The sequence below is a fragment of the Rhinopithecus bieti genome, unplaced genomic scaffold (genome assembly GCF_001698545.2).
Source record: "Rhinopithecus bieti isolate Rb0 unplaced genomic scaffold, ASM169854v2 scaffold_77916, whole genome shotgun sequence".
Lineage (NCBI taxonomy): Eukaryota > Metazoa > Chordata > Mammalia > Primates > Cercopithecidae > Rhinopithecus > Rhinopithecus bieti.
In genome coordinates this window covers 127,069-135,845 of record NW_016828893.1, presented here as the reverse complement: position 1 = coordinate 135,845, position 8,777 = coordinate 127,069, and the positions used below count along the sequence as shown (strand labels likewise).

The following is an 8,777-nucleotide window of genomic DNA, read 5'->3' as shown; positions in this document are numbered from 1 at the left end:
TCTGAAAGGTAGAGAGAAGAAGGCAGACCAACTAGGGATTGTGGGAGACACAGAAAAACATAGTGGTGAATTCCCTAGTTTATCTTTTTGCATATATATCAGGCTATTTGAAAGTGAAGAAGCTGGAAACCTGGAAGCACTAACAGGCACAGACAGAAAGAAACTCCAACAAAAACTTGCTCTCTCTAGCCAAAGAACCAGGAAAAGGTCATCCTATTAAGACAGAAAACTTTTAAACAATAACCACTATACTGCTGTCAAACAGCACTCCCTTCTGCCCCAACCCCAAAAAACTGTGCCCTAATCCCCACCCACACAAGCAAGGTCAATTGGAGATACTACACTTTCACCATCATCAGGCAGTAACTAAGCACTCAGACCCATACTGGAGTAACATAAGAGGTGGCTGGCTGTTTAAGGACCCCAAAACCTTCTCCAGTAGCTAGTAACAAGCTCCCACCACACAGTGGCAGTGCAGATTGCCTGGATTATCTGGACTTACACCCCTAACCAGCATTAATAGGACTCCCTCCATCAGCCTTCTCTGGTGGTATCAGAACTGCCCCACGGGACAGTTAGACTGAAAAAGTACATGAATAATGGTATACTAGTGAGGATGTGACTCAACCTCATTCATTGCTGGTAGGAATACAAAATGGTATAGTCACTTTAAAAGACACTCTGGCAGTTTCATACAAAACTAAACATAGCCTTACCGTATGATCCAGTAATTACGCTCCTAAGTATTTACCCAAATGAGTTGAAAACTTGATGCCCATACAAAAAAACTGCATACAAAAGCTTATAGCATTTTTCTTCATAAATGCCAAGACTTGGAAGCAACTACGATGTCCTTCAACAGGTGAATGGATAAGCAAACTGTAGCACATCCATACAATGAAATATGATTCAGCAATAAAAAGAAATGAGCTATAAAGCCACAAAAACATAGGGAAAACATTAACTGCATATTGCTAAGTGAAAGAAATCAATCTGAAAGGCTACATACTATATGACTCCACCTATATGATATTCTAGAAAAAGCAAAATCATAGAGACAGTAAAAAAACACAGTTATTTCCAAGGTTCCTAGAGGAAGTGGGAAAGGATGAACAGGTGGCACACAAGGGCATTGTTAGGGCAGTGAAACTATTCTGCATGGTACTGTAACGATAGCTACATGACATTGTGCATTTGGTAAAACGCTTAGGACTGTACAACACAAAGAGTAAACCCTAATGTAAATAATGAATAATATTAATAGTGTATCAATACTGGTTCATCCATTATAACAAATGTTCCACACTAATGCAGGATGTTAATAATAGGAAAACTGAGGTGGGGGGTGGGGAGGAAAAGCCTGTACTTTATGCACAATATTTCTGGAAACCTAAAACTCTTTAAAAAATAAAGTCTAATTTGAAATGTAAAATTTTTAAAATGACACAAAACTTCCAAATTTGGAAAAAGACATAAAGGTACACATTCAAGAAGTTGAATGAATCCCAAGCAGGAAGAAAACCAAGGAAATACACAACAAGTTACAACATAGTCATTTTGGAATACCATGGGCAAAGAAAAAATTGACAAGAGAGAAACAACACTTTACCTACAGTGAAAAAAAATTATATGAATTATCAGCAAATTTTTCATCAAAACCATAAAAGATAGCAGCACCAGTCACAATAGCCAAAAGCTGTTTACAACCCAAATGTCCATCAACTGATAAATAAATGAGCTGTTCATATTATTGAATGGTATATATCCAGCCGGGCACAGTGGCTCACGCCTATAATCTCAGCACTTTGGGAGGCCAATGCGGGCAGATCACCTGAGGTCAGGAGTTCGAGACCAGCTTTGCCAGCATGGCGAAATCCTGTCTTTACTAAAAATACAAAAATTAGCTGGGCATGGTGGCGGGTGCCTGTAATCCTAGCTACTCAGGAGGCTGAGACAGGAGAATCGCTTGAACTTAGGAGGTGGAGGTTGCAGTAAGGTGAGATGGCGCCACTGCACTCCAGCCTGGAAGACAGAGCGAGACTCCATCTCAAAAATAAAAAAAAGAAGAATGGTGTATACTTGCAGTGAAACATTATTCAGTCATAAAAAGGAATGTACATGAATGAACTCAGAAAACAATATGCTGAATGAAAGAAGACAGATGCAAAAGACACCTATTACATAATTTCATGTACATGAAATATTCAGAATAGGCAAATACACAGAGATAGAAAGAAGTCAAATGGTTGTCAGGAGCAGGAGGATGAAAAAACGTGACCACTTAATGGGCTTGGAAGTTTCTGTTTGTGGAAATGAAAATGTTTTGGAGCATAATAATGGTGATGTTTGTAAAACATTATGAATGTACTAAATGTCACTCATGGTAAATGTTACATGTATTTTACATTCTAGATTTTTGAAAAATAAGTATAAAATATTTAAAATACAAATTCCTATAATTTTCATTGAAAATATAGAAGACAGAAGGAAGTGGCACATTTGTCAAATGCTGAAAGGAAAGTATTGTCAATCTAGAATCTTATACCTACCAAAAATACATTTCAGGAATGGAAGAGAAATCAAAACATTTTCAGATGAAGGAAAATGAAAATAATTTGTCACTAACAGAAATACCCTAAAAATAAAGGTGAAAGAAAATTCTCTAAGCAGAAAGAAAATGATGAAACAAAAAACCATGGAACTACACTAAGAAGAAAAAAATGTAAGCAAATCCATGGGTAAATATAATAGATTTTATTTTCTCTTGAATTTTCTTAATTAGATTTGATGGTTGAAGCAAAAACTATAATACTAACTTATATGATTCTTAGTTTATGTAGAAAAATAACTGATACAATTATATTATCAAAGAGGTAAAGTGATATAAAAGAAGATAACGTTTCTATAATTTACTCCATTGGAAAAAATGACAACAACAGCTGACTATAAGTTCTGCATATATGATATAAGCCTAGGGGTAACTACTAAAAGAGCTCTACAAAGGGATACATTCAAAAACACTATATATCTAGACATGTGTACATGTGAAAATGGAATTCTTTTCAAAATTTCAATTAAACCACAAGAAGGCAGGACAAAGAAAAGAGAAAAATAAAAAAATTATTTTATAGAGAAAACAGGAACAGAACATAACAAAATAAAATGGCAGACTTAAATCCTAATATATCAATAATTACATTAAATGTAAATTATATAAATGCACTAAAAGACAGAGACAGGCAGAGTATACAGGTAGATATGATCAACCTATATGCAGTCCACAAAATAACTCATTCTAAATACAGTGATACAAGCTAGCTGAGTGTAAAAGGACAGCAGGATATGTTATACAAAAATTAATCAAAAGAAAGCAGTAGTTAATATCAGATAAAGTGGACTCCAAAGCAAAAAAAAAAAATTACAAAACACAAAAAGATACATTATTTAATGACACAGGATTAACCACCAAGACATAGCAATTATCAATGTGTATGCACTAAACAAAAGCTACAAAATATATGAAGTAACACTGACAGGAATAAAAATAGGTAAACCCACAATTACAGAGAGGTATAGAACTAGACAGAAAATCAGCAATGATAAAGAAAAACTCAACAACACTATCAACCAACAGGATCTAGCAACAGTCATTGAATAGCCACCTAACAAAAGCAAAATATACTTTCACTTCAAGTGTGTACACCAAGGACATACACCAAGAGGACATACACCAAGAAAGATCATATCCTGGGGGAAAAAAAACATAAGATTAAAAGAAATGAAATCGTACATGGAATATTTTCTCCAACCACAATGCATTGAAACTAAAAATCGGTAACAAAAAAAATTTTCTAAACGTTTAGAAACAAAACAATATACTCTAAGTAATCCATGCAAAAAGGAATTCTCAAGGCAAATAAAAAATTACACCAAACTGAATGAAAATGACAATACAATATAACAGAATTTATGGAACACAGGTAAAGCAGTGCTGAAAGGAAATTTTATGACAGCTAAATACACATATTATTAAAGAAGAAAAGTTTCAAATCAATAATCTAAGCTCCCACCTCAAGAAACTAGAAAAAATAGAGAAATATAAAACTGAAGCAAGCAGAAAGAAGGAATACAATGTAGAAATCAATAAAATTGAAAACAGAAAAGAAACAGAGAAAATCGATGAAATGTAAAGCTGGTACTGGACAATATATATAAAATCAATTGATTTCCAGTCAGGCAAAGAAGAAAACAGAGAAGATGCAAATTATCAGTATCAGGAAAGAAACAGGGTATCATTACAGATCCCACAGATATCAAAATGTTTATTTTAAAAATACTATAAAAATCTCCACACACATCAATGTGACAACTTACAGGAAATGGACCAATTCCTTGAAAAACACCAACTACCACAACTCACTCAATCTAAAATAGATAATTTGAACGTCCTATATACTATTAAGAAATTTTAATTTATATTTTGAAAACTGCTAAAAACTCTGCAGCCCCAGATGGCTTCACTGCTAAATTCTATCAAATGACTGCAGAAGAATTAGCTCTAATTCTACCAAATCTCTACCATAGAATAACAGAAGAGGGCCAGGCACAGTGGCTCACACCTGTAATCCCAGAACTTTCAGAGGCAGAGGCAGGAAGATGGCTTGAGCCCAGGAGTTTGAGACCAGCCTGGGCATTTTGTAGAAACCCCATCTCTATTAAAAAGTTTAAAAATTATTCAGGTGTAGTGGCATGTGCCTGTAATCCCAGTTACTTGGGAGGCTAAGGTGGATCACTTAAGACCAGGAGTTCAAGGCTGCAGTGACCTATGATCACACCACTGCATGCCAGCCTGGGTGACAGAGTGAGACTCTGTCTCTAAGAAAATTTTAAAAAGAATAAAAGAAAACAATATTCTTCAATACATTTTTAAAAGCTGGTACTACCCTGATACCCAAATTGAACAAAGACAATATAAAAAAATCACAGACTAATATTCCTCATGAATATACGTATAAATATACCTAATCAACTATTATTACATATAATTCAGTAATATGTAAGAGTTAGGCATTGTGAGGGTTATTCTAAGGATGCAATTCATCTTCAATATTCAGAAAAATCAATGTAATCTACCACATTAATAGCTTAAAGAAAACAATCATATAATCATATCAATTAATGCAGAAAATAAATATGACAAAATTCAACACATATTCATGATAAAAATAAAATTCTTGGAAACACCAAAATAGAAAATTTCCTCAACCTGATAGAAAGCACCTACAAAAAAAGCTACAGCTGGCTGGGAGCAGTGGCTCATGCCTGTAATCCCAGCACTCTGGGAGGTCAAGGTGGGCGGATCACTTGAGGCCAGGAGTTCAAGACCTGTCTGGCCAACATGGTGAAACCCCATCTCTACTAAAAATACAAAAATTCACCAGGCATACTGTAGTCCCAGCTATTCGGGAGGCTGATGTGGAAGGGCTGCTTGAACTCAGGAGGCAGAGGCTGCAGTATGCTGACATCATGGCACTGCACTCCAGCCTCAGAGACAGAGCAAGACTCCGTCTCAAAAAAAAATAAAATAAAATAAATAAATAAATAAATAAAAACCTATAGTTAACATTATTTAGTGGTGAAAGAATGTATATATTTTCCTCCCAAGATCAGAAACAAGGCAAGGTCCACTTTCAACACTCACATCAATATACTGCTGGGAACTCTATCCAGTGCCATAAGGTAAAAATGTAGAAAGTAAATAAAAAGCATACAAGATTAGAAACAAAAAAATTAAAATGCCGCCTAGAACAAGAGAATTCTGAAAGGTTGCAGATACAAATAAACATACACAAATCAATTATATTGCTATATGCTAGCAATAAATTCTGAAACTAAAAACACAGCACCATTTACACTCAAGAAGAGTGATTTAGTTAGGTATAAATCTAACAAAACAGACACACAACTTGTATGTAGAAAACTAAAAAACACAGATAAAGATATCAAATATCATACTATGCTTATGAAAGACTCAATAAAAGGATGCAAATTCTCCCAAATTGGTAAATATGTTTAATATGATTCCCATAAAAATGACTTATATGGAAAGGCAGAGAGACTAGAAGAGCTAAAATAATTTTGAAAAGAATAAAGTAAAATAACAGTCTACTTGATTTTGAGACTTATTATATAACTAATCAAGACTGTGCAGTATTGGCAAAGGAATTTACATATAGATCAATGAACCAGAGAACCTATAAACAGACCCATACAAACATATGCCACTAATCTTCTATAAAGACGCAATAGCAATTTAATGGGAGAAAATAACCCTTTCAACAAATGATACCAGAGCAAAGGGACACCCATAAACAAAACTATAACCCTCAACCTAAGTTTAAAACATTCTATAAAAATTAACTTAAGATGGATCACATCTTAATTGTAAAACTATAAAACTTTTAGAAATATAACACAGAATAAAAATTTCAACTTCTAGGATTAGCCAAAATCCACAGACTTGACACCAAATGGACAATCCATGAAAGGAAAAATTAACAGATAGGAATTCATCAAAATTAAAAACTATTTCTCTGTTCAAAAAAAGAAAACTGTCAAGAGCATAAAAGGACAGGTTACAGACTGGAACAAAACATTTTCAAACCACACATCTGACACAGACTAGTATCTAGAATATGTAAAGAACTCTTGCCCCTTTCTATTGCAGTCAAACTGAGCCAGCATCTGGGCCCATCATCAGGCCACACCCTCCTCAGTCACGCCCTCTGCATCCTGATCACTGAGGACAACTAAGTGAGCTAGCCTCAGCAGGATCCAAACATTCTGCATACCAAAAAAAAAAAAAAAAAAAATGCGCTTCCTGAGGAAGTGGGTGGAGAACATGGAGGCTAAAGTATTACCTGCTATTTGCAAAGTTGAATCAGAAGAAAATACCAAGGAAAAAAACAGAGTAGGAAAGTAAAAACAAAAAGATAGATGAACCATTAAGTCAGGAAAGTGATCTAGAAATCAACAATGAAGATGTGATTGAACCAGACACTGATGCCTCTCAAGAAATGGGAAATGAAAGTGTAAAGATAACTAAGAAGATGAAGATCAGGCAAATGGTAAGAAAGCGGCTGCGGCCAGGTGCAGTGACTCACGCCTGTAATCCCAGCACTCTGGGAGCCTGAGGCAGGCAGGTCACAAGGGGAGGAGTTCGAGACCAGCCTTACGAACATGGTGAAACCCCCTCTCTACTATACAAAAATTAGCCAGGGGTGGTGGTACACACCTGTAATCCCAGCTCCTCAGGAGGCTGAGGCAGGAGAATCGCTTGAACCCAGGAGGCGGAAGTTGCAGTGAGCTGAGATCACGCCACTGCACTCCAGCCTGGCCACAGAGCAAGACTCCATTTCAAAAAAGAGAAGAGAAGAGAAGAGAGGGGAGGGGAGGGGAGGGGAGGCGAGAGGAGAAGAAGTGAGGCTGCCATTGAAGCCCTAGATAATGGTACACTACAGAAAGCCACTGTCTTGTTCACAGATGCCATCAAGCTGAATCCTCGCTTGACCATTCTGTATGTCAAGAGAGTCAGTGTCTTTATCACATTACAGAAGCCAAACGTTGCCGTTCGAGACTGACAGAACAAATGAAATAAATTCTGATAAGGCTCAGCCTTACAAGTGGTGAGGAAAGCACACAAATTTCCAGGCCATTGGAAAGCAGCAGCTATAATCTTGCCCCTGACTATAAACTGGATTATGATAAAGATGCTAGTGCAATGCTGAAAGAAGTTCAACTGAGGGCCAAGAAAATTGCAGAACATTAGAGAAAGGTTGAATAGAAGTATCAAGAGCAAGAAATCAAAGAAAGAATAAAAAGGGTTAAAGAAGGTTCCATAAGATCATGAGAGAGCTCAGAGACAGCCAGATAACATTCAGGAGCTCAGTATGGCTCTTTTCGAAGTGGCTTTCCCAGGGGAATGCCTGGTAATTTTCCTGGAGCAACGCCTGGAACGGCAGAAATGCCTGGATGCAATGAAATTCTTAGTGATCTAGAGCAGCGGTGTTCAATCTTTTGGCTTCCCTGGACCACACTCAAAGAAGAATTGTCTTGGGCCACACATAAAATACAGTAACACTAACAAGAGCTGATGGGCTTAAAAAAAAAATCGCAAAAAATCTCATAATATTTTAAGAAAGTTGACAAATTTGTGTTGGGCCACATTCAAAGCTGTTCTGGGCTACATATGGCCCACGGGCTTGACAAGCTTGATCTAGAGGTTCTTGCAGCCATGCAGGAAACAGAAGTTATGGTGGTCTTCCAGGATGTGGCCCAGAACACGGCAAATATGTCAAAACACCAGAGCAACCAAAAAATTATGAATCTCATCAGTAAATTGTCAGCCAATTTTTTAAAGTAAAGCAAAATGCCCTTTGGACAAGCAAAAGGCCCTAGGTGAAGGAAAAGCAAACTAGATCACCTAATAAATGTTACAATAATACAAACAAGTGTACCTCTGATCAAGACAACTAGAAGGCTTTGAAGATCATCTCTATCCCTCTTTCCCAAATGCAGCTGAATATTTTACTGTGGTTTGCCATTAGGATATTCATTCAAATCATGTGTTCCTGTTAGAAATTACAAACTATAATAAAATACTAAATATTTATACTGAATAAAATACTAAATATTTTAAAACTTAAAACATTTAAAACAAAAGGATGTGTTAGTTCATATATTTTCTTTAATAATCATTTTGTATTTTCCCTTAAATC

The 8,777-nt window shown here is 36.0% G+C and overlaps 1 pseudogene; it reads left to right on the top strand.

Moving 5' to 3' along the window:
• Nucleotides 1-6,822: 6,822 nt before the first annotated feature.
• Nucleotides 6,823-8,422, top strand: LOC108523863 (hsc70-interacting protein pseudogene; annotated as a pseudogene).
• Nucleotides 8,423-8,777: the final 355 nt, after the last annotated feature.